The sequence below is a fragment of the Ursus arctos genome, unplaced genomic scaffold, assembly GCF_023065955.2.
Source record: "Ursus arctos isolate Adak ecotype North America unplaced genomic scaffold, UrsArc2.0 scaffold_16, whole genome shotgun sequence".
NCBI classification, from domain to species: Eukaryota; Metazoa; Chordata; class Mammalia; order Carnivora; family Ursidae; genus Ursus; species Ursus arctos.
In genome coordinates this window covers 48,875,082-48,900,252 of record NW_026622830.1, presented here as the reverse complement: position 1 = coordinate 48,900,252, position 25,171 = coordinate 48,875,082, and the positions used below count along the sequence as shown (strand labels likewise).

Here is a 25,171-nt window from a genome sequence, read left to right as displayed (position 1 = left end):
GGCAGTTGGGACCTGCGGCGCAGGGGGTATGCCCAGGGGGCCGGGCGCACAGGCCTCGGCCGGTCCAGCCCTGGGTGCGGTGGGGCGTCTCCAGGGCCGGGCCGGTGTGGCCGGGCGCCCGCGACCCGCGGTTAGAGGCACGACCAGCAGGGGGCAGGCGCGGAGCGCCCCGCCAGGCTCGGCCGCGAGCCCGAAGCCGACGGGAGATCCGGGCCCAGACCTGCGGGCTGCACGTCTCCAGGGGGCGGACTCACGGTCGGGGGATGGGGGAGGCGCGGCAGGCCCCGCTTCCCCTGGGAAGAAAACGCGGTCGGTGCGCCAGCTTTCCCGCGGGTGCGGGTGCGCGGCTTCCGCGTGGCAGGGCCGCCCGCCCCCCTCGCCTGGCGCGCTGCCTCTTCGTCTCTCGGCGGCTCCCCTCCTCCCAGACGCACGGCTGTTGGCAGGAAATTGGACGCGCTCGGGGGAGCGGCCCTCGTCGGCGCGGCGGGGAGGGGGCGCTGCGCGGCCGGTCGGCTCCGGGTGCCCCCAGCCCGGCGGGAGCGGCGGGGGATGTTTTGACATCTCGTCAAGGGAAGCAACTCGATGCTTCCAAAGTGCTTTTCACAGCTGGCTTGGGTCGCTCCAGAGCTGATTTATGAACAGAATCTGCGCTCGCTTCGCCGCTCCCTCCCCCGGCAGCCCGGGGGGGGGGGGGGCGGCGCTGGGGGCGCGGACGCGGCTGGGCCTGGCAGGACTGGGTTTATTTCTTGCATCTGGCCGGGAGCTGGGGCAGCCCGGGGACTGCGCAAGTTCCCTCCGGCCCGAGCCCTTCCCCTCCTCTCTCCACCCCCGAGGCCATCTCCGTCCTGGGGGGGGGGGGTGTCTGCCTTCCCCAATCCCCGCACCAGACTCTGAACAGAGCCCGCCGGTGGTTTAGGGGTGGAGGCGGAGAGATGGCCAGGGCGCCCCGCACTGACCCAGGGGGAAGGCTGCCGTGGGGAAGGGGGTCCCCGCCTGTGCCCTGGGGGCGGAAGCGGCGGGGAGCTGCGGATCTTAAACTCCTCCAGAGACCAGCGGCTCTGAAGGCCCCTTCATCCAGGGGCTATCCTCTCTCCCCAGGGATTCCTCTGTCCTCGCTCCAGACAACCTTTTACTCCGAGGCCCCAGAAGGCCTTCCCGTTTAGAATAAATTAAGGAATCTGCAGGTCCCACTCGATCTCTGGGAGAGGGGAAGAAAGACTTGACAGAACATGTCCCTGGGAAGGGCCAGCGCCCTCAGCCAGGGGATGGGCGCAGGCCTGGGTCCAGCTTTGTCACAGTGCCCGGGCCTCACATCTACAGAGTCCGAATGGCCACAGGATAGAGCAGGGACATGTGCTCGGCCCCCTTAATGGGCAGCTTGCGGCTGGTGTAGTGGTGCACGATTTCAGGGACGCTGCTGAAGGGTGGGCTGTTCTGGCCCAGCACGTACTTGTGTTCCTTGGTCCGGGACAGCTTCATGTGCATGAAGCCCTGACTGCTCCTGGGAAGAGGAGAGGAGACCCTGGTGAGTAGGGGCCCTCTCCAGTCCCCCTGCCCTCCCCCACGCCCGCAGCAAATGTGGCTGTTCTGAGCCAGCTGTGTGGGGAGGTGACTAGGGAAGGTGGAGGTCAGTCCAGAAAACAGAGAGGAGGCAGAGGGGATTTTGTGAGTAGGTAACCCTAGGCGTTGGCTTTGTGGTGAGGGCCCTGGGTGTGCCAAGAATGTGTGTGTAGTGAGTGTACAGGGCGTGTGCAGGTGGAAACTGGAGCGACCACCCTCCCTGCCCCAGACCCTGGGACCCGAGCACCGGTGCCCTCCAACCTGTGTGGCCAAAGCTGGTCTACCCTCTCCATCTCTGAGCTGTGGGGGATGACACCGGTGGGGGCTCCTAGTGACGCATGTGGAGACACAAACATCCTTGGCAGGACCGTGTGTGGACAGATGTGACAACCGAGCGAATCTTGGTTGAGGCTCTCTCTTGCAGAAACCAGGGGAGGGGGTGAGCTAGCTGCTCTGGAAGCCCACCCCAAATCCGGGGAGGCTCAACCGCCTTGTCCTGGGGATATCCCTTTACCCTCCTGCTAACTGGGCCTTGGGCCAAGCCCCCAGCTCCTCTGTCCCTGCAGCCTGGGATGCCATCACCGGTGAGGCTGTAACTCCATTCCCTCCCTCAGAGAGAAAGGCTGCACTGCCTCTCCCAGCTCCCTGACACGATCCAGGAAATCCACATCAGTGCCTGGCCCTGCCCTCAAGACAAGGACCCTGCTGCTCAGAGCTCTGGCCGGCTCCCAGCTGTCCGGGCACCCTGTCTTAGAGAGAAAGCATGGGGGTGGGGCCCGAGCAAGAACAGTGTCTGCCCAAGCTACCAGGCCTGGTCCACAGCAAGGAGGAAGCAGTGTTTGGGGGAGCCCTGAAGCCTGAATACTTGTCTCTCGGGGCCAGAGCCTACCTGGGGACAAGTGCAGGGCTCAGAAACTAGTATGGGAGGTAGGACCGGTGAGGGGGGCCCTCATATGAGGTGAGGCTGACAAACCTCATTTCCCTCCCCTGCCTGCGTACAAAGAGGCTTCTGACGGGACCCATTTCACTGGGCCCACAAGTGAAGATGGAGAGTGGATGACTGAAGAGAGGAAAGGGATGACAGGAAAAAAACAGTCCTTTATCACCCATGCTTCCAATTCCTTCTCCCTGCCCCAGGATACTGTGCCCTAAAGCCTGCTGGGGGCCCCAGGCTGGGTGTATGTGTGTATGGGCGGGGGTGGGGGGATGGGGGGGCATCCTTCTTCTGTAGGCCCGAGATAATGGCTGAGGCTGACAGTGACCACGCAGGCCCTGGGGAAGGGAGCTAAGGGCCTGAGGAAAATGTGCAGTCCCTGGGGGTGGTAGAGAGGGGAGGCAGTGAGTAGTCCCCCTCCCCTGTCTGCCCTATGCCATGGCCCAGGCCCAAAGCTGTGGGCAGCAGCTTGGGCCTTGCTTTCCCTCTCCCTCTCACAGTTTGGAGAAAACCCCCTAACCACAATCCACTTGGGATAATCACCTCTCCCCAAAACTACATTATATCTTCTCCTTGAGGGACAGATCTGGCCAAAAAGGGCAATAAAGTGGCAACAAGCCTCCATCTGGATAACTGACCTCCTGGGATAAAGTCCCAAGCAGAGTCATTGCCCAACCCTCAGGAGTCTGGGTGGGACTAGCTGGGCGGTAGGGCCAGAGCTGACATGGCTTCTGGAGGAAGCTGTTTAATCACCAGTGAAAGCCCTTCCATTACAGAGAGCAGAGAAACCTTAATTGTATTTCAGAGAAGCCATTTATATGCAAGCGAGGCTCTGGTGGACAGCTGCTGGTGGGGCTGGATCAGCCTGGGCCGAAGCAGCACCCAGGCCTGCCTCCCCTTTTACTCCCCAGGATAAGGCTGAGCCCCGCCCTGCTCCTTTCACAGAGCCAGACCCTTGCCGTCTCAGCCTTGGACTGTTCCAGACTTGAGGACTGGTGGAGCGATGCAATGGAATAGTGCGGTTCTTGTAGTCCGACTGAACTGAACTGGGTCCAAATCCTGCTTTTGGCACTTTGTTACCTGGTGGCCTTGAGCAAGTCACATACCTCTTTGTATTTCTTTCTGTCTATAAGAAAGAGATTCATCTTCCAGGTCGGCAGTTGGTTTGGAGACGGTGTATACACGGCTCAGCACACAGTAGGTGCTCTGTGACTCTTAACTGTTAAAGCAACACACATTCCTAGGGTTATATCAGATTTTTGACAGATGAACTTTTCCTAAATGCTCCTTTGATTTTATGACAATTGCAGAGTATGAGAGCTGCAAGAAACCTAAGAGGTACCCATCAATGCATTTTGCAAAGGGAGAAACCAAGGCCCAGAGAGGTTCCATGATTTGCCTGGGGTCACAAAGCTAGTTTTATGAAACCCAAGAATAAAATTCAGGTTGTTTGACTCTAGACTGGCATTTTCCCATTATCTTTTAGTTGAAGTTCAATAATTATCCTCAAATGTCTGTTTAATAGTCCCACATTGCTGTATATTGCATTTGTTTGAAGTGGGGGTATACCTGTATTCTAATGCCCCTGAGAAATGTGGTAGGAGGTGGTACAGATGTCCCAGGAGTGATGGGGGCGATGCGAATGAACCCACCATCTGACAGGCTGCCATGTGGGGGGCAGGCTCTATCGGGCAGGACTCCTGGATACCGAGGGGAGGGCTGGCCATTCTGGTAGGAGGCCAGTACCTCTCTGTGTCTATCTACTCCCTAGGAGGAAGGCTGATGGGAAGGGAGCGCCCTGCCTCCCCCATCTTCCTGGATCCTTTAAAACTCAGTTATCAGCCACTAGCGCCCGGTCCTCCTGCCCACTTCTTCAGAGTGAACGATAGCTTTGTGTCCACTGCTCCACCCTCCTCCCAGGATCCAGCCTCCGCCTCCCCCTGCAGAGCCCCTCAGGCAAAGTTCCTATCTCCTTGCCGGTGCTTCAAGAACATCTGGACTGCCATTAGTAAAGATGAAGGTGATAATTTATTTAGCACTTAGCACCATGTTAAGTGCCTCCCATATATTATTTCATTGGATCCTTCCCTATAAGGTAGATATTATTATTCCCCTACTTTATAAGTAAGAAAACTGAGGCCCAGAGAGGTTCAGGGGGCCCCAGGGCACACAGCTGGTAAGTGACATAAACTTTGGAGCTGGACACTGTAGCTTGACTGTTTCCTCTAACGGACTCTGAGCTCCTTGAGGTCAGGGGAGGAGCCTCAGACTGCTCCAGGTCCCTAGGGCCCAGAGTCAGCAAAAGTTCCTGGGGATGGACTTCTCCCCAGCTTGGCTGGGCATGGGGGGAAGGTTGGAGTCTTCTCCTGTCCTGCTGGTTGTCTTCCCATGGATCCTCCTTGGTGCCATCCTCACAAGCCCATCCTGCCTACCGCAGGCCCACCCCGACTCACTTGAGGGACAGGGAGAAATCGTTCTTGCTGGTCTCGCTGTCGCACACCAGGTAGCTGGCCTCTTTGCACGTCCGGAGCACGTTCTCGGCATCTGTTCCACTGATGGCCCCGTGGTACCAGCTGAGGACAAGAGAGAGGAAGGGGGCATCTCTGCTGGGTCCCTCGCCGTCCTGGCCCACCCATTCTGGGTGTCCCCTGCAGGCAAGCCAGTGGCAGGAGGGGAAGGGAGGGGAGAGAGTCCCCAGCTGGACACAGACACTCACACCTGGTTTTCCAGAGGCAATGTTGGGTCTGTCCACTCCCCAAGGGGGCTGCTGGGCTCCACGTTTAGGGGCTTGGCTGACTTGGGGTTCCCTGCAGAGAGTCGGGGAGGTAGCCGCCCCTTCTCCTCCCGGCCAGGTGACAGGCAGCTCTTCTCAGATCCTTCAAACTGGGCTGTGGGGAATATACCAGTCATAGACTCTGAGGACCCTAGAGATAGAGCCCTATAGAATAACCAGGGCTCCACCATTTTCTGCCAAAAGGGGTCAAAGGAATGTTCTGGAAGGGTGGGACATGCTCCTGGGCTTGACTGGCTGTGGGGGTGGGGCGCAGCCCTCCTAGGCCACACCGCGCCTACCAGTCCCTACGCTGTGGGAGGAGAGGGGAGAGAAGCAACATGAGAAACCACTTAACTTCTCCCTCTGGAGCAGCTGCCTGCCTTCCCCTGTTCCATTCCCCCTCCGGGAGGCTTCAGCGCCGATAATATCGTTTCTTTCGCCTCCTCAGAGTTCATGACCGTTCTCCATATCACCCTGCCAAGCCATTCTGTCGAAGTGACTTATGCATTTGAGAACAATTATCCGATTCCCCTTGGTGCCATCCTGACAGGCTCATCCTGCCCCAAGCCGCCGCCGGCCCGCCCCTCCCCCGCCCCCAGGGCTGCTGCCCACAGGCTCCCCGCCCCCACCGGAGACACCCAGCTGAGGCGGCTCTGCCCTCCCAGACCAGGGCAGGCCCACCACTGAGCCAGCACGAGGGAGGAAGCCAGTGGGTCACATGAGCACAGGCACCCACGGACAGGCGATGGAGACCCTCCTTCATCCTGCATTTACAAAGTAGCCCTCACACTCAGGCACAAATGTACAAACAGGCATTCACAAGCACTTGGCTGCCCGTTCTGTACCAAACTGACAGAGATGAAGTGTTCGGTGCTTCCTTTCTCCTCATTTGGGCTTTTTCTCTCCTTGTAGCACTTTCAGGACCTTCCTGTCTCTCAGTCACCAGATGCAAGGACCAGACCCGTCCCTTGCCCGAAGGGGTCAGACACTTCCTATGCTAGCATCACCCCCACCTCAAGAGTTACTTGCATTGCCAAAGGATTGGGTCAGGCAAAATACTCACAAAGAAGTGAATGTAAAATAGTGGATTTCTGTGGCATGGTGGGCAAGATATTTAGAAAGAGACTCCTTTAGAAGACACCTTCCCCACACCTTTGGGAGGAAGGAGGAATGTGTATTTTGTCCCTTCTTTCTTCCTCCAGGTTCTCCAAACCCTACCCCACTTCAGCTCTGCCAACCCAAGCCCACAGGGCCTGAGGTGTGAGAGGACATGTCACCCTGGCCAGAAGCTCCCACAGGACCCACCGCTGCCGTCCTCCAGGCTGGGCTCAGGGAGGGGTGAGGCTGGACCGGAGATGTCCCTGTCCCCGTCAGGCAGGGAGCAGCTTCTGTCCAGCTGTCCCACCGGCAGAGGCCAAGGTAGGTCTTTGATGACCTTAATGTCAACTGGAGCCAGTAGCAGGAGGGAGAAGAGACACAAACAGGGACAGAGAGAGAGACAGAGAGAGGCAGAGGTTGAGACACCAAAACCCAGAGCCAGGACACAGAATAGCCTAGAAAGGAGGAGGGTCAGAGCAGAGGCAGGGACGGGTTCTGAGGGGGGAGCAGGACTCTCGGAGGGTTGGATGGAGCCACAGTGACCACACCAGGCTGCGTAGTCGAAGGGGGGAGGCACAGGTAGCAAATAGCCGGAGGCAGAGTCTTGCCCTGCCAGCCGTGTGGGTCCCCTTCACTTGAACCCTCATAAGCCTCCAGGGCCCAAAAGGACCAGGAAAGGAGGAAACGAGGGACAACGAGCTGCCCTCGCCTCCCAGCACCACACCCAGGTTCCCACAGCCTCCTGGCACCCTCAGACTTGCCGCCCTTCCTCCTTTTCCCCACGGCCTGGGAAGCCATGGGCAGTGAGACGGACAGCCCAGCTCCAGGCTGTCATGAATACTCCGATGTGGGGGCAGATGTTTTATTGAAATTTACCCCCCACGCCCTCAATCCCGAGCCCTGACAATTAAGAGAGGGATGCCACTGGCGGCTGCAGGGCTGCTAACGAGGTTTCCTAATGACGAGCATAGATTTCCCCATTAAGCAATCCAAACAGTATTGATTCTGCAAGGAGACTTCTGGAGATAAACGGTCCCACTCAATGGTGCATGCTTTACCGGAAACAAATCAGAAGCCTGTGGTTTCCTAGTCTGGCTGCCAGGGAGGGGAGGACAGGGCAGAGAGCTGAGTCCGGCTCCAGGATGAGCCCCGTGCCCAAGGAGGGGTGGGGGGCCCTGGGAGTGGGGGTGAAGTCGAATGGTATTTACATCCTTTATGTTCTCACCGAATCAAGAACCCAGGAGCTAAAGCACTCTCCAGGCTCTCCAGGCTGCAGCAGCACCCACTCAGACCACCAACACACACCTTCCCAGGTGGGACTCCAGGCCTGGGATAGGCGCTGGGGTGCTTGGTACAGGAGAAACCTAACCCTCATTCAACAAAGGGCATTTCTCACAGCCTCCCTCTCCCCACCAGTTCCTGCTCCTCCGAATTCCCCCCCCGGGGCACAGGCGTCCCTGGTCTGGCACAGTCTGCTACTGGGAGACACAGCTCTGTGATTCAGGGCTGGGTTCTCGAAAGGTTATACACACAGCCGTTTTCCTTGTCTGGGGTGTTCAATGCCTTCTTTTGTTAAATGTAAGTATTTAACATATGTCACAAGTTTTATCATTTTGTTTGGAATTTCTTTATTTTAAAATAGGCCCTGTCTCCCAAAAGACGGAAGTGGCCTAAGCCTCTTGGCCTCTGAGAGGTGGTGATGCAGGGAGACCCTTCATCCTCCTGTGCCCGTTCCCTGACCCTGCACACAGTGCCGCGCCCACACTGCCCAATTCACCAATCTCTGTGATGCGCTCAACCGTGCTTCCCTGGAGCCCAGCTGCTGGGCCTCCCCCAACCCCTGGGGTCCACTCCTTCCCTTCCCCTGGGCCTGGAGAGCTGTTTAGAGGCCCCAGCAGGCCCACCCTCCCCAGCCAGGGGCTTACCTGTAAAGGCTTTGGAAATCTGTTCCTTCTTCCACTCCCAGGGCTGGTCATACTCCTCAGGGGGCCTCTCGCCATCCTCTGGCAGCCGGGACTCCCGGGGCTATGGGGCCCCCTCACCCTCTGGGGTGGTCCCCTCCTCCTCTGGCTCATAGGGCGTGTCATATAGAGGCAGGGGCTGAGCTGCCGTCTCCTTGGAGCTCCGGATCTCTGCCAGGGCAAGGTGGCAGGGAGGTATGAGAGCATCCCTGGCTGCCCTCCTCAGCTCCTCTGGCAGCGCCCTCAGCAACACACCAAGCCTCCTTCAGAAGAGATGCCACTGGCTTTGGGGACCCAATGGCCGGACATCTGGGGTCCCTTGCCCTTAAAACACCTCTGGGGTTCCAAAAGCATGGGATCCAATGGAGGCCGGGGCAGAGAAGCACCAGAGTGAAAGACAGAAAGAGATCCTTAGGTGGCCAGCAAGGGCTTAGGAAATGAGGCTTACACGTTTTGGAAACGGAGGCAGGGTCCTCTCCTAATCCACCTCCTTTTGGCTACACAGCTCCAGTTCTTCCTTTGCATCCCAAGCAGTATCACTTGACAATCCGAAAATCCTTCTTCGTTGCCCAGATACTCCTGATCACTCCCTCCTTGAAACTGTCCCCTCTGACAAGTCATTTTCGTGGTTGTCCTCTCCCATCACCCTTGGACTCTTCCCCTGGCCCCTCTCGGTCTCTGTTCCCCAGAACCAGGTCTTAATTCGCCCACATCCTTGCCCAGTCTCATGGCACCCTATACACTTCCGGTTACCATCAAGATCTTTCACTTTAATGTTTCAAACTTGCCACTTTCCCCAGAAGTTCTTCTAGTCAGTTCTGTGATTCCCTTTTTGGGATCGTTGATCCCAGTGAAAATCGAATAAAAGCTATGGGGCTACTCCCCAGAAAAATGTGCAAATTTCCATATACAGTTCCAGGGCATTCATGGGCCTCCAAGGGGTACACACCCCTCTGATCTAAATAGGGCAGTCTCCCTCCCACTTTCTCCTTCTCCGTCCACTACACTGCTCTCGTCGGTCCTGGCCCCCGTTCAGCGTCTAAATTCCACCTGTTCACCACCAGTACCCGATGACTCTTACCCTCGTCACTCCACGTCTAGATTACTACTAGGGTGAACCTCCACTCTCCCAGCTCACGTTTCCACGAGCTCCGTGGAAGAACACTCCTGACCGCTCTCTGGCCCCCACCCCTCTCCCAAGGAGGGAGAGCAGCTTATCTGATCACCCGTAGATGCTCGCTCTCTTTCTCAGCTCTGCCTTCTGGCTCTTTCTTCTCCTGGCCCCCGTGAGAGGGCTTACAGCTGTGCCTCATGGCCCAAGCCCGAGTGGGCAAGTTTAACTCTGTGAAGTATTAAGCAGCCCATTGTGGGAGACATAGCTAAGTCATGTTCTCCAATCTATTTTATCAGTAATAAAACTGACATTCTTGTCTTCATCAGTCTGTTACCTTGATTTGACTTCTCAATGATCTCCAAGCTCAGGAGGGGAAGAAAGCCATGTTAATTATTGCTCCCTTAAAGCCTCAGCAATTTCCACAACTGCTAACTCATCTTTCTGATGCCCAGTTCTTCTGGTCTGTTCTGTACACCGCAGCCTCAATAATCCCCTTAAAATGCCATATTTATCCTGTTTCTGTCTTGTTTGAGAATTCATATTAGTTTCCCTCCTCTTCTGGAGCAAGTCCAAATGCCTCGTTCCAGCCTTTGAGGCCCTTCACTGCCCCTGTGGCCCCTCTCATCTTGGCTCCTCAGTATGCCCAACACTAAAACTACCCCTGAGCAAACCTTCCTTTCATCCTGCCTTGGACTGACTCACCCCTGTCCTCCTCTCGGATCACCCCCATTCACTCTTTCCCTGGATCCTCTCTTGACCTCTGCTCTGCTCCCCAAGACCAGGTCTTATTCGTTGCTGTCTGCCCCCGCTCCTTGACAGGCTTGCCCTTCTCAAGCCATGTGGTTCCAATTGCCATAAAGATGTTTCACTCTGACATCACATCATCTCAAGTTCACCACCTTCCCTAAAGTTAGTGATTCTCTTTTTGGGTTCCATGACTCCCGGTCCAACCACTGTCCTGCCCTTCCTGACTGTCCTCACTCTATCTGCCTGATCTTTGGTGGCCTTCTCTACCACCTCACATCTCAGGCACCACAGGCCATCGCTCCTTCTCCAAGACGACTCTCTTGAAGGCAGTGGCCAAGGACCCAAGGGGGTCCACGGTGGACCCATGGTCTCCAAGGACCCAGTAAAGGGATCATGGAACCACTCTTAGTCTTGTGGGTCCCAGAGCCTGTTGTGCAAATACCCAGGCTTCAGAGAGCAATCCCCTAGCCTGACTCCATCACGCACCAGCCATCATCTTTTGGGCCTCATAGGGCTCCATGTAGCCATCATTTTCAGGGACCTTCTCTGGGGCTCCTGAAGCTCCTGCTGGGCCTTCGCCAGTCTCCTGAACATCAAATGGGTCCGCGTAGTCTTCGAGGATTGCCAACTGTGGGAAGACAGTGAGGAGAGCAGGCTTCAGACATCTGAGAGACAGCTCTGCTTCTCCCCAGGTGCTTTGTCCATGGGAGTGAGTCCTGGAGAGAATGTCTTAGACCCAGAGCCCGAGGTATCCAAGGGCAGGCTCTGAGCTTGGATGGGGACAAGCTCTGGGTCTTCCTCTGCAGAGTCCCCTACTAGGCTGCCAGCAGAGTGGCAGATCTACCTTTTCTGTCACTTTTGTGCCTCTGGGCCATCCCGTAGGTTAAATGGCCAGGATGAAGCTCCGAGCATTAAGGCCTGCCTCAGTCCGGGTCTAGGCAGGGCAATAGAGGTGTTTAACACCAGATGGTTCAACAGAAGGAATTAATTCAGAGAGCCAGTTACAAAGGTGTTGGAGGAATTCAAAGAACAAGTAGGGAATAGCAGGCAGCTCAGAGATTAACTCGGTCCATGCCCACAAGTTCAATCCCAGATGCTGAACAAAGAAAAATTTGCGGACCAGCGAGAAAAGAAAAGCCAACTACTCACTTTATGGCACAGTTCTGCTGGTTTATCCTGAGAACATTCATCAGCATGTCATATGTGTATTATTATATTCATTTTAAGGAAACGGAGGCTCAGGGCAGGTAGGGAACAACGTGCCCAAGACCGTTCCACGGAAGTGGAGGAACCCAATTGGAACTTGTGTCCTTTGTGCAATATTATGCTGCCAACCTGCCCCCAGTGGGGATCTTGGCCGTTCTGGGAGAGAGACCACCTTAGGACAGCCCTGAAGAAAGCCAGGGTTTGGGCTCTGCTGAAATCCCCTGGTTCCTGGAGGACAAGAACAGGAAAGGCGTAGCCTTGACCCTCCACATCCCACACTGCCCCTTTCTCCCTCACAAGTGGTTCATGACCAACCCTCCGTCCCTGCTCCAGTCAAGGCAGAGCGAACTCTAAGCCACACGCCCTGAGGAAGAGCTCAAGGTGCTCAGGGCGGGGTGCAGCTGAGGACAATAGAGCTTTTCTCCAAGCTGGGCACAGGCTTCTCGAAGGGGGGAGGCTGAGGTGGAGACAGAGCCCAGCCCACCCAGGGCTGCCAGCACCTCGGGGGAAGCACCGCACACTGAGTTGACAGGCATTGACAGGAGGTGGCTCCAGGGCCTGCGGCATGAGGAGGGGTCACTCCTGCCTCTTCTCCATCCTTGGTGGAGGCTTTGGGTCTGGGCCAGATCAGGATTGTGGGAGCCAATTGAGCAGGGAGGCTATGGGGACTGATTGCCTGCCCACCACAGAGACTCCTCCTGCATGTTTTTTTTTTTTTTAAGATTTTATTTATTTATTTGATAGAGATAGAGACAGCCAGCGAGAGAGGGAACACAAGCAGGGGGAGTGGGAGAGGAAGAAGCAGGCTCATAGCGGAGGAGCCTGACGTGGGGCTCGATCCCATAACGCCGGGATCACGCCCTGAGCCGAAGGCAGACGCTTAACCGCTATGCCACCCAGGAGCCCCTCCTGCATGTTTTTTGAGCCCCCCGCCGCCTGTGCTGGGCCTGGGAGGGGTCACAGGGATGGGGGGCACTGAGTCCCGGGAAGCTGCTCAGTGAGAAGTGCCTGGCCCAAGCCCCAGTCCCCCCAACTCTACAGAGCCCCCCCTCCCCCAGCCCTTCCCTGACCAAGCCAGTGCCCTTCCCACTGGAGTCCTGGGCTGGACTTGAGCTGTGACCCCTCCCAGGCCCAGCACAGGCCTCCCTGGGGCTAGCCCACGGTGCCTGTAGGCAACCAGGCAGCAGCTCTGTGGGCAGCTCAATGGCTCCTCTGTTCCATCCCTGACTCCACACCCTGCTCCAGGAAACCCTAGCCCCCCGCCCTAGGCGGGTCACCCAGAGGAGCCACCCACGGGGCCGGGAGTCCGGAGCAGAAGCAGAAACACCTGCTGGAAGGTTGGCAAGAAGGGCACCCACCCTGGGCACATAGGATCCCTGTCAGAGGCCAGGGCTGCCTTCCCAGTGGTTTCCAGGTCACGTGAGGAGGTGAAACTGCTCTGTGGGGGAAAGCTGCTTCTGCAGGCTTCTGACACCTTTGCTCTACCCTGACTTATTTTGTCGATGGGACCTTTACCTGACCGCTGTACTCACTGTGGTATACCACATCCGTCACAGGGCCTGGCACAGGGTAGGCGCTCAGTGCACATTTACTCGATGCTCCAAAGGTCTCCCTCTCCTCAGACTCTATCTTCTGGAGTGACACAGACTGTCAGATCCCCATTCGCCCCCACTCTGACCACTCTGACAGACCAGGAGCTGCTGTGGGAGCAGGCTGTCAGGAGAACCAACATTTGAATGGGGAGCAAAGCCTCTGGTTCAAGAGCAAAAAGGAAGAACTGGCAGGAAAGGCCCCTAAAACCAGAGCTAATATTTAGGCAAACCCTCTGGTAGACAGAATGCTACTGAAAGGCTGAAATACTTCCAAACTAGTAGGCAAGTAGCTGCTGCTCAGAGGTCCCCTTGTCCCCACACCTCCTGCCAACCAGATCCCCTCCCTCCTGCCGTCTAGCAGGCTCCAGACCAGGCTCTTGTGCCTGTTCCAATTGGGCAGTGCCCCTCCCAGAGCCGCTGTCCTGCTTGGCTCTCCTTCCTGCCTCAGCCTCTCCTGAGATAGCTGGCAGGCCCACCATCTGGCGTGACCTTCCGCTCTGCAGCTGGACCCTGCTAGGAGTTCCTGACCCCACCCATGGGGCTTGCCAGTCCAAGGGGAGCTAGGAGGGGGCACATGCCACAGGATTTGGGCTCTGCAAGGTCCCCAAAGTCTACCCCTCCCCCTTTCCTCCATGTCTTCAGTTGACATCTGGAAGCCTCTGGTTTTTCTCCTGTAGAATATCTCATAGGATTGGGAAGAGGTCAGTGAGTGTAAAAGTCCTTAGTTTGGAGGCTAGAATGGAGTCAGTGCTCGATAGATGTTAGCCCTGCTGCTGATCTCTTCCATTCAGACACTAAAGCCCAGAGTTTAGGTGCTCGACAGGGTACACAGACGGCATCAGTAGAGACAAGACTGCGACCCAGGTCTCCTGACTCTCAGTGCCTTGCTGCAGATTTTCCAGACAACGTGGGAAATGTAGCATCTTCTCTCCTCTACTCGTAGATTTAAAATACACTTCAGCATGTTAAAGGCTCTGAGCAATCGTGTAGCAAAGAGAGCTGTCTAATTTTGTTTAACTCGGCATTTCTCCAAAGTATTTAACCGTGAAATCCTTTCTCTGCTGAAAGTCTGTCAGTTTTGGAAATGGTATACTATTTACCTTCCCCAAGATCAAACTTTTTGCACCCTCTGTTCCCACTTCCTGCAACACCCTTCCCAATTTTATCTGCCATGGAAACTCCTTCACGTGAAACAAATTTGTTATCATCTTTTTCTAAGTACGAAGGAATGTCATGCTTGTAAGACATTTGAACATCACAGACACACAATGGACGTCAACAACCCTTTTAAGGTGTGTCTGGGGCCACCTCAGGCCTGGGTGGCTAGTGCTGGCCTTCAGGTTCAGGAAATGGTGAACTCAGCACGGGATGCACTCTTCATTCCTTCTCTGAGTCTCCTTCCCGTGCTCGGTGAACACTTCCCATCTCCTGTCTGCAGGGCTCCCCCGAAGGTGCCATGGTCCCATGGCATGGTGTCGGCAGCCAGTCTGCCATCAGGCTACCTGGCTGTGAACCTCAGCTCTCCTACTGGCTCGCTGTGAAACCATGTGACCCAGCACTCCTGTGCTTCAGTCTCCCTATATCACCTGGGGATAATAACAGAATCTTCCTCATAGGGTTGTCAGAAGCTACTGGGCTAAAACATATCGACTGCTTCAAAATGGTACCAGGCACACGGTAGGTATTAGGTAATTGTCTGCCATTATATCATTAAAGATGAAAAGACCAAATTTCTGGGTCCTCCAGGAGCTCACAGTGACAGCCACAAAGCAAACTCCAAAAGAGTGAGGTACCTTGAGGTGCTGTGAAGCCCCGGGGCTGCGCCCCAGACTCTGGAGGAAACGCAGGCTCGCTGCATGCAGGGACTGGGCTCCCCCTCTGCTCTCGCATGACTAGCGTCCCGCTGGTTCTGCGGGGAGGGCAAGCTGGAGGGGGCAACAGCTACCCTTCCAAGCCCCAGGCCCCAGCCAGCTGCTCCCACCCATGTTCCCCAGCGCCCTAGCCGTTCCCAGCTTCCAACAGGTGGAGTTCCAGGGCTGACTGAGGTGTCACTGAGTCACTGACCAAGCCAACAAGCTGCAAATGCCTTCCCGAAAGAGTGCCACAGCATGAGGAGGCAGCAGTGGGAGGAGTGGACGGGCCTGCCATAAAATCCCCTGGTAGCGCAGGCCTCAGCAGTAGCCCCCCAACCCCAGCAAAGCACCAATGGCAGCAAAGATGGCCAGCCCAGGCCCCAAAGGGTTAAGAGATCTAACCAGTCCGCAAAGGTCCGGGACCCTTCTCTTTTCCTCCCTCTGCCTCCCTCGGAGGACATGTGCAAAATAAACAGATCAGAACTCCAGACTCAGTGGAAGTTATAAGAAGAAAAAGCAAGAACAAACAAACTCAAAAAAGGCAAGGACCAGGTCTTCTAGGTGGTGGGTCCCTTTGAGCACCCAGGCCAGTGTCACTTAATGCTATAGAAATCCTGGCACGATCCTGCAGCAGCAGCCCCTACTCGCCCTCCTGACCCTGAGGCAGAGATGTCTGGTTTGACTTCAGACACCCTCAACGTTTCCTTCCCTTTCCTCTTTCTACCTGTCTTTCACTTGTTTCCAAATTTGGGCCTGGAGGATCCAAGTCCACGTGGACGCCATGTATGAGGTGTATCTATTTTTTAAAATTCTTGATATTTTGGGCCCTGTGAACCCCTGTGAGAATCTGGGAGCTCTGAGCCTTTTCCCAGAAAAATGCTCATGCACCCAAATATTTGCACACAATTTCTGGAGCTTCATGAACCCCAGAAGCCTCTCCATGAGCTAAGAACAAGAGCCCTAGTTTCAGTGCATCCAGGGTGCCTGTCTTATTGTTCACATCATCTCTTTCTCTGCCTCTCTGTCACACACACACACACACACACACACACACACACACACACATCTTGGCAGGATAGAGGCAAAGGACACACTGTGCAGATGGTCACAGGCAGCTCAAAGCTTCATCCAATTAGGGCCCCTTCCCCGTCCCTCTTTCCTAATTAGATCAGGTGTTTCCTGTTGAAGATCTGAGAAAAGGGAGCAAAGAAAGGAAGGCTCCGTTCTCTCACCCCTCTGCCCAAAGTGTGGCCTGGAGGCCAGACAGGGCCCAGCACCGTGAAGGAGTTCTTCCTATGGCCAGATGGCGAGGCCCTGCCTGCCTGGTTCAGGGTGTGGCTCCTGCTGCTCCCACACCTGCCCTGCCAGTCCTGCCCAGATGGCCACCCTTGCCCCCTTGCCAAATGCAGCAGTGGGTGTCAGGGAGGGCCAGTAGCCAGAGCCCTGCATGGGGAGGTCCTCTCAGGGCCCTGTCTAAATCCCCATTCTTTCCTGCCCGCCACATTCACTTTCCACAGGGCTCATTTCTCCTCAATCTTCTCATCACAGAAGTATTTCCACCCATTTCATCAAACCTCACGACCCAGGCCCTCTCACAGGGTTCTGACCCACCCACCAGCTACTGGGCTCCAGAAGAAGAAGAAGGAAAGTGGGCCAGCCTAAGGCACATCCTGGTCTACAGTCCCTATCTCACCTCAGGAAGTGACCCCACAGCAAAAAGCCAAGAAGACCCGCATGGCTGAGAGGAGAGGAACAGAGAATCAGGACAAAACACTGCACAGAAGAGAAACTCCAGCTCAATGGGCCAGCTCACCACTCAGGCACAGCAACTTGGGTTTAGGATAAGGGGCTAAGGTACCTAGCCTGGACTCTTCCTAAGGGAAGACTCTGGGATCCCCCAAACTCTGCTCCTAAACGAGAGGAGCTGCTCTCTCTCAATGGTGGGAGGCTCCAGGTCAGGGCCCGCAGAGACCATGTCCCTGCCCCTGAGCCAGTCTGATGGTGTCCTGGATGCTTCTCATCACACCCACTGAAGAAACCACAGATTGTGTAGCTCCTGGGAGATCCTGCTGGATTTCATTCCTGTCCCTGCAGCTGACAAAGGAGTCAGACACCTCTTGGCCCCTAAGGTCTGAACAGCCCACAGATCACAGAGCTGACCCAGGCTGAGGCGTGGATGCCCTCGGTGAGAAGAGGCTGTGGATCACCCACGGCCGTGTGGGTGCAGCCCCTTCCTTGGGAGTCTCTGTGGGGAAATGTACAAAAGGGAGCTGTGGTTTAAGGGAGTCTCTGACCTTCCGGTCACCCTAGCAATGGACAGTCACCATTCAACGGACGTAGTTCACTCACCCCTTTCTGTGCTAAGCATGTCAGGCACTTGGGAAATACAGACATGAGGAGGACAATGGTCCTTGTCCTAGAGGAGCCCATGGCTTGGGGGGCAGCCTGTTAGGCCATTCCAAGACTGCAGAGAGGAAGGCCAGGGATAGCTCAGGCCCATGTGCCAATGGGCAGTGGTCAGGGAGAGGACACTAACTGGTCAATAGTAAGCACAAGGCCTAATAATGCTCCCTCTGCCTCACTGTCGCCACCGCCATCACATCACCCAACAGTGCTGAGTGGGCGGCCGGCGCCAGAGCGCCCACGTGGCCAGTGAAGGGGGGCCCAGCTTGGATGTTATCCCACCCCCTCCCTTGATAAAGCAACTTCGTGCAGCTCACAGTCTGACTAGTTTTACGCAGCAGCCCCACTGGGATGGTAGTAGAGACTTATAAACTGGAGACACGGAGAGTTTACACATCTCAAGTGCTTAAGGCATCCTAGCTTTTTCCTGCTGCGCATGGGATGGGTGCCTGTCAAGTCATGCCTCTGGGGTTCCCTTGGGGTCACCCACCCCAACATCGAGGCCTCAGAAAACACATCCCCTCACTTCCCTGAGACGTGAAGCACAGAAGCAGTCTTTTAGGCACTCTGTAGGGCCAAAAGTGTTTCAGAATTTAAATAGTTCAGACGTTGGAAGTGTAAAACTGTACATCTACCAAAAGTGACATATCTATCACCCCTGGCAGGGTCTGAGGCCATAGCCCCTAAGCTGACAGTTTAAAATTCCTTCACCTCCACCTTGAACACAAGTTTGCCCCAACACTACAAAAACTTTGGTTCTCAGACCATATCAGATTTCAAATTGCAGGCACAGGATTATGGAGCTCTTCAAAGTCCCACCCACCCAAATCCTATCACCTCACGGCCCACTGCCTGCCCTTCCTCTGACTTCGGAAGGACTAATGGCGCTCAGTCTATAACAGAAAGTATAGCACCTGATAATACTCTGTCTTGCGTTGTTCTCATTGTTTTTCGTGCCTTCATTTCATTTTTTTATAATAATATTTTTTATTATGTTAGTCACCATACAGTACATCCCTGGTTTTTGATGCAAAGTTCGATGATTCATTAGTTGCGCATAACACCCAGTGCACCATGCAATACGTGCCCTTCTTACTACCCATCACCAGTCTATCCCATTCCCCCACCCCCCTCCCCTCTGTAGCCCTCAGTTTGTTTCTCAGAGTCCATAGTCTCTTATGCTTCATTCCCCCTTCTGATTACCCCCCTTTCTTTATCCCTTTCTTCTCCTACCGATCTTCCTAGTTCTTATCTTCCATAGATGAGTGATACCATGTGACAATTGTCTTTCTCTGCTTGACTTATTTCACTTAGCATTATCTCCTCCAGTGCTGTCCATGTTGCAGCAAATGTTGAGAAATCGTTCTTTCTGATAGCTGAGTAATATTCCATTGTATATATGGACCACCTCTTCTTAATGCAGTCATCTGTTGAAGGACATCTCGGCTCCTTCCACGATTTAGCTATCATGGACAATGCTGCTATGAACATTGGGGTCCATATGGCCCTTCTCCTCACTACGTCTGTATCTTTGGGGTAGATAACCAGTAGTGCAATGGCTGGATCATAGGGTAGCTCAATTTTTATGCCTTCATTTCAATTGTAAATTACTGTGAAAGCAGAAATCCTGTTTTGTGCAGCATGCTGCATTTGTTAGGACTCTCTTGGTTTTAGGAAAATGGATTCATTTCAACTTTTTGAAAATGGAAGTAGAGTTGATATACACTTTATGTTAGTTTCAGGTGTATAACATAGTGATTGGACGAGTCTATACATTATGCTATGCTCACAAGTGTAGCTACCATCTGTCACCATACGATGCTATCACAATACCATTGACTATATTCCCTATGCTGTACTTTTAATCCCTGTGACTTGTTCATCCCATAACTGGAAGCCTATACTCTCCTTCACTCGTTTTGCCCATCCCCCAACCCCCTCCCCTCTGGCAGCCACTGGTTTCTATTTATGGTTCTGTTTCTGCACTTTTGCTTGTTTGTTTTACTTGTTAGATTCCACATATAGGTGAAATTGTATTTGGCTTTTAAAAACTGAAGTTTTGGTCTCATAACTGAATAAGTATAGGAATAGCCTCTGATTCAGGTCCAGCTGGATCCAGGGGCTCTATTATTCCATCAGGATTCCATCTTACTGTCCTTTCTGTGTCTCTCGGCACTACTTCTTTGTATCATTCTTGACCAGGCTTTCTCTATGTGGTCGCCCCTAGACACTGGAGGTTTACAACACCTAGCTGAGCCATCCCCAGGGAGAGACAGCTTCTGTGTCCTGATGCTTTCACAAAAAACTCCCATTGATCACTCCCATTGGCCAGCTTGGTCCTAAAGCAATCTCCATAGCCAAGAGTGATGGTGTTCTCCTTGACCAAACATGGATCCCTGTTTCCCCATGGAACAAGGGCTTTCAGGCATTGTTGGTAGAATGCAAAGTGGTACAGTCTCCAGGAAGGGGCAATTACATATGCATTTTCCCTTTTACCCAGAAATCCCACCTCTGGGAAGCTGAACCATCGATGCAGTGGCAAACAAATGAATATGTGTGCCCAAGGCTGTTCATCGCAGAGTTACTCACAATAACAAAAGATTAAAAATAATCAACTGTCCATGAACAGAGACTGATTTAATAAACTAAGGCACATCCATAATTGGAGCTGCTGAAAGAAACGAAGAATAATATGATGGTTAATTTGATGTGTCAACCTGATTAGGTTATGGGGCGCCCTGATATTTTGGTCAAACATTGCTCTGGCTGTGTCTGTGGAGGGTGTCTCTGAATGAGATTAACATTTAAATTGGCAGACAGTGAAGCAGATTGCCCTCTCCCGTGTGGGTGGGCCACATGCAATCAACTGAAGGCCAGAATAGAACAAAGAGGCCTTCCCTTTCCTGACTTAGAGAGAATCCCTCCGGCCTCATGGCCTTTAAACTGGAACATTGTTCCCCCCCCACCTTCAAACTGGAATGTTTGACATCAAGAGAGTGTAAGTAAATATTGGGGCTTTGTGTTTGCTGAGCGCCCTAATGTTGGTCACACAGATACTTTCAACACTACTTCCTGAAACAAATGAATGTGTTAATCAATTAACCCGGGTGTGAACGTTGATACTGGTGGGGCTAATTCAGCCTGGAAAGCAAGAAGATACTCATAGTGGTATCCATCTCTACAACAGATTGAAAGCGTGGCTGGTGATAGGCAGGGGAGGGGACAAGAGCCAAAATGGTGGTCCAACACAGTCTTGTGAGAGGGTGAAAATCTGAAAGGCAGAAAAATACACAGGCCTAGAAACATTTAGTCTGAGCCTGGGAGAGAATCAGTGGATCTGAAGCAGGGACTTGTCACAACCCTTGTTCATTTTTTGAGCACAGCAAGCTCAGAAGCCACCTTGTGCAAGTTTTAACACAATATCTTCTGATAAATTAGGCCATTTTGTGCTCTTCCTACTGTTAAGCTTGCTTACATCCAACTGCTTAAATTCCTTCATAGACTTTCAAATCATGAGGCCGCAGGGATTACGTGAATGTTCTGCGGTATTCCATCATCCCGTGTAACAAAACGTTTCCTGATAAATCACTAAAAATATCTGCTGCTTCATTAAAAGCAGATTTCTATTTGGTGATGCATGCACGAGAGGATGGAGTGCTGGCTTCTGATGGGCATTCCATCCTGCTGCCCACAGGAAAGCGCTAACAGGTGCAGCCAATGCACTACTGGCACACCAGCAGCCTTAAATCCAGAAATCCAGCCCCCTTGGTCCCTGAAGGGGGTGGGAGGGGCTTTAGCTGATTATGCCACGAAGGAAAACAGGTCAGACTTCCTTCTGGTATCCTTTGAGTCCATTTGCATTTTGTGATTACCCACCAGGTAAATATCACCTACTTATAGTGGACTTAAAATAGTTAAATGGGAACCTAGCTGACAAGACTAGACCCAGCCTCCACGGCCAGCAACTCCTTTGCAGTAAAGCCTTGAGGGAGAAGCCTCAGAGTCAAAACCCTGATTAAGGAGGAAAGAGGCTCACGTTAACTCTCACCAGATGATTCTCAACCTCAACAAAGGTTCCATTCTTTGTCCCTTAGATGGGACAATCTGGAAGCACATCCCCAGTGGGACTGTGCCCCAGTTTCTCAGTGGTAGCCTCTTCATTAACACAGACACTGTATTGGCTGCCCCTCTACCTTCCTTTCCTTCTCCACTTCTCAACTTCCTGAAATGAGCTACTTATACTTAAGTGTTTTTCTCAGGGTCTGCTTCTCAGAGAACCAAATCAAAACAATCCTAGAGGTCTACAAGCCGTCTCTGGGCCCAGCAGCACATGAGAGGGATTCCAGAGGCTGCTGGAAGCCGTGTTAGTACAGCAATGCGGTTAGATGAACTGGAACCACAGAGACAGAAACAGCAGGCTAATGGTAATATGGGGGCTGGATTCTGTTGAACCACTTACAGAGAGACTGAGATTCCATATGACTGCAGGTGTGCAAGCGAGCCCGCCTGAGATCAGCTGAGCTTGCCTTCTATCAGCAGAACTGTAGACTTCCGAGCAATAACAAAGGGTGGTTATTTGGACGATAAGATTTGGGGTCATTTGTTATGCAGCAATAGTAACGCTACATGATGCTCGATTTTTTAAATTGAGCTATAACTGACAAAAGTGCATGTTTTTAAGGCATATAATGTGATAATCTGATATACAAGGAAAAAATTGCTCCTATGTGTTACCAAACAAGGAAGAAAAGTATGGAGGTGAGCACCATCGCTTCCAGTGAGGTGGAGGGTGGGCAGTGGAGGCCAGAGCTGACCTGAAGTTTTTAGGTGGAGGTGACATGATGTTTCCATGTCACTGTGGTGAGAGAGAATTGGAGGAAGGTCTGGCAGCAGAAGCAGCTACGAAAGTATCAGAGACTCTAGAATGAAACACACCAGCCTGGGAGTACTATCTACCCCCCAGGCCGTAACTTCTTGATTCTCAAAAATCCTCCATGATGCATAAAATGGGAGAAGATATTTGCAAAACATATATCTGAAGAAGACTTGCATCTAGAATATATAAACAATTCTTCTAACTCAATATTAAGAAAACCCAAGTTGGTTTTTTTTTAAGGGCAAAAGACCTGAACAGCCACTTTCCCAAAAAAGGTTTTAAAATGGCAACTATATGCATGAAAAGATGTGTAACATCATTAGTCATTAAGAAAATGAAAATGAGGGGCGCCTGGGTAGCTCAGTCATTAAGCATCTGCCTTCAGCTCAGGGTGTGGTCCCGGAGTCCTGGGATCGAGTCCCACATCAGGCTCCTCCGCTGCAGGCCTGCTTCTCCCTCTCACACTCCCCTTGCTTGTGTTCAATCTCTTACTATTGCTCTTTGTCAAATAAATTAAAAAAAACTTCAAAAAAAAAGGATATGACCCATTATCCTGGCAAGAGAGAACCCATCCCTGATCCACCAGATGCCAGCCAGGGAACAGTGGCTACCATGGATCGGACGCAGAGCCTGGGGCCTGGAGGGAACTGCTGCTTCAGAAGAACCGCATAAGGAGATGCACGAAGGCTGGAAATCCTGGCTCCTAGGTCAGCATAGATACTCATGGAACCAGGCTCAGGTGTGTCCTTTAAGGTACCCCTCCCATCTTTTCCCATCACACATAGCAAGCAGGAAAGGGAATCCAGAGATCATTGACAAGAATCCCAGAAAGATTCCAAACTTGGTAAACGGCCAACGGGGAGACTGAGGCTGGAAAGTCCTGAATGCCCTGAGTCCATCTGCAAATTATCTTCCTCTGGCTTTGTCCCCTTCACACGCAGGATTTGATCTCCTTCCGTGTTTTTCCCCACTAGGTGCTGATGCAGTTCCAGAGATTGAACTACAATATGACAAGTTCCAAATACGGGGGCAATACAAAACCAAACACAAAACCAAAAAAGCATCTCAACGGAAGGAGCAGGACACAGTCTTCCTGGCCTTAGAGCGGAGAAAGGCAACCCCAGTCCTGGGGCAGGAAGGCGCTCTGGGGCGTACAAGTCTTAAAGACTCCCACTTTCAGTGGTTGTTGCTATTCCTGGGAAAGTCCCTGCAACCTCTAAATCTCAGGAGTTCTGAGGGGCTGTCTCTGCTGTTTGCCCAAATTCATTGACTGAAATGGACGCGTGCTCTGAGTAAGGGGGATTTGGGGGTGCCCTCCAGTGGCTAGGGAGAAGGGCTGGCACTTCTCCTTCCTCCCACATACAGTAGCTGATGACTCTGGAAGATTTCCTAGGTCAGGAACGAATATGAGAGTCTGTGCAAGTTTTCCATTACTGTAGGAAGTAAAAGACCCAAACCACACACCGGGCTCTAAAACAAAACAAGGGCTTTAATCTCCTAACATGCAAATCTATCACAGTACTATTTAAAACAACTAAATGGTGCCCCCTACATAAGGAAATAGATGGGGGGAAGGGGTGTGGAGACAATGGGCACAAGGATGCAGCTGCTGAGGAATCCCTGCAGGGCCACTGGACACTTGCTCAGCCCTGAGGTTGACTGCGGCCAGTTCTTCTTCTTGAGTGCTGCTGACCAGCTAGGACCGGGGCTCCAGCTGGCAGGACAGGGTGTAGCTAAGGACAGAGGGACACCTGTGAGTTGCCCAGGAGCTTCCATTCAAGAGTCCCTGCCAGTGTTTGCCCACAGCTGGAGTCTGGCGCCCCGGCAACAAGGCCTGAGGCTGCCCAGGGAAGGAGGATCCCAGGAGTGGCCAGCAGAAAGAGTCCACCCCGAACCTCACCGACCCAGCTCCTGATGGGCCTCACCTCTCAGCCTCGCTGAGCGGCTCCATAGCCTGGAACCAGGCCCAAAAAGGATCCTCGGGCTCTAGGGTGTAATTCTCGGCAGCCACCTGGAGCAGCATGATGTCTGTCATGACTTGATATTCCTGAGCAGAGAGAGAAGCACAGGATGTATAGGGAGCCTGGGAGGGGGGGCGGGGAGCTGCAGGGTCTGGTGAGGGTAGAGCATCGGGACCGGGCACCCATCCCAGGTCCTGGCACACATTGCCATCCTCCTCCCTGCAGATTCATCCGGTCTCCACCTGTTCTCAGAGGTGAGTATCAGTAGCCCCTCCTCCGGGAAGTCCTCCTGGATGCCATGCTCTGTCCCCATCTCCTAACGGGATGGGACTTGCACTGCTTTCTTCTCAAGGGATCCCAGGAAATGTGAGGTGGAGGGCATGGAGCCAAGCAATGTTCTTCCCAGGGACATCTCTGAGGCCCACTCCCTACCCTTCCCTGCGGGAAGCGCCACATATGCTCACCTTATTTCTTTTCTGGTGGTTGATCTCATTCCCCTGGAATGCAGACAAAGTCCATCAGAATGAGGCCCCTGGTTCTTAGGAGCACTTGATTCCCATCCCTTCTCATGCTGCACCATGGCCAGGACCCGTGAGGGGGCCGTGCATACACAGATAGTGGGCCTGGGATCTAGGCCAGGCTCTGGGGTCCAGAGAAAGGAGGACATGGGGCAGATGGACTGGCTACAGGTCGGGACCCTGCAGCACCACCCTCTCGGAAGACAGTAGGGGAGGCCGAAGCCTCAGGCAGGAAGGGGCTGCTGCGGCTACTGAGGTGCTTGCTGACGTGGAGGGTCCTGACTTCATTCTCCCCCCACGGGCAAACTCACCGGGGGAGGCTGAGGTCCACTCAGACAGACCTCATGCAGCTTTGCCTTCAGGAAGCTCTGCTGCTTCACCAGTCTTCGGCACCGGGAGCTGTGGCCTAACTGCAGCCTCACCTCGCTCATCCCTGAGATGGGCAACAGCCCCCAGGCTCACAGGGTAGCCGTGAGGCTGTCATGAGGAGAGGTTTGCCGAGTCCTGAGAGCTCAGGGCTCAGTACAGGGGCGTTCTGCTCCCAAACCTCCGGATTCTGGTCCCTCCCCCACAAT

General features: G+C 53.7%; 1 pseudogene; it reads right to left on the bottom strand.

Moving 5' to 3' along the window:
• Nucleotides 1–607: 607 nt before the first annotated feature.
• On the bottom strand, nucleotides 608–24,702 carry LOC125281399 (SH2 domain-containing adapter protein F-like; annotated as a pseudogene).
• Between the last annotated feature and the right edge of the window lie 469 nt (nucleotides 24,703–25,171).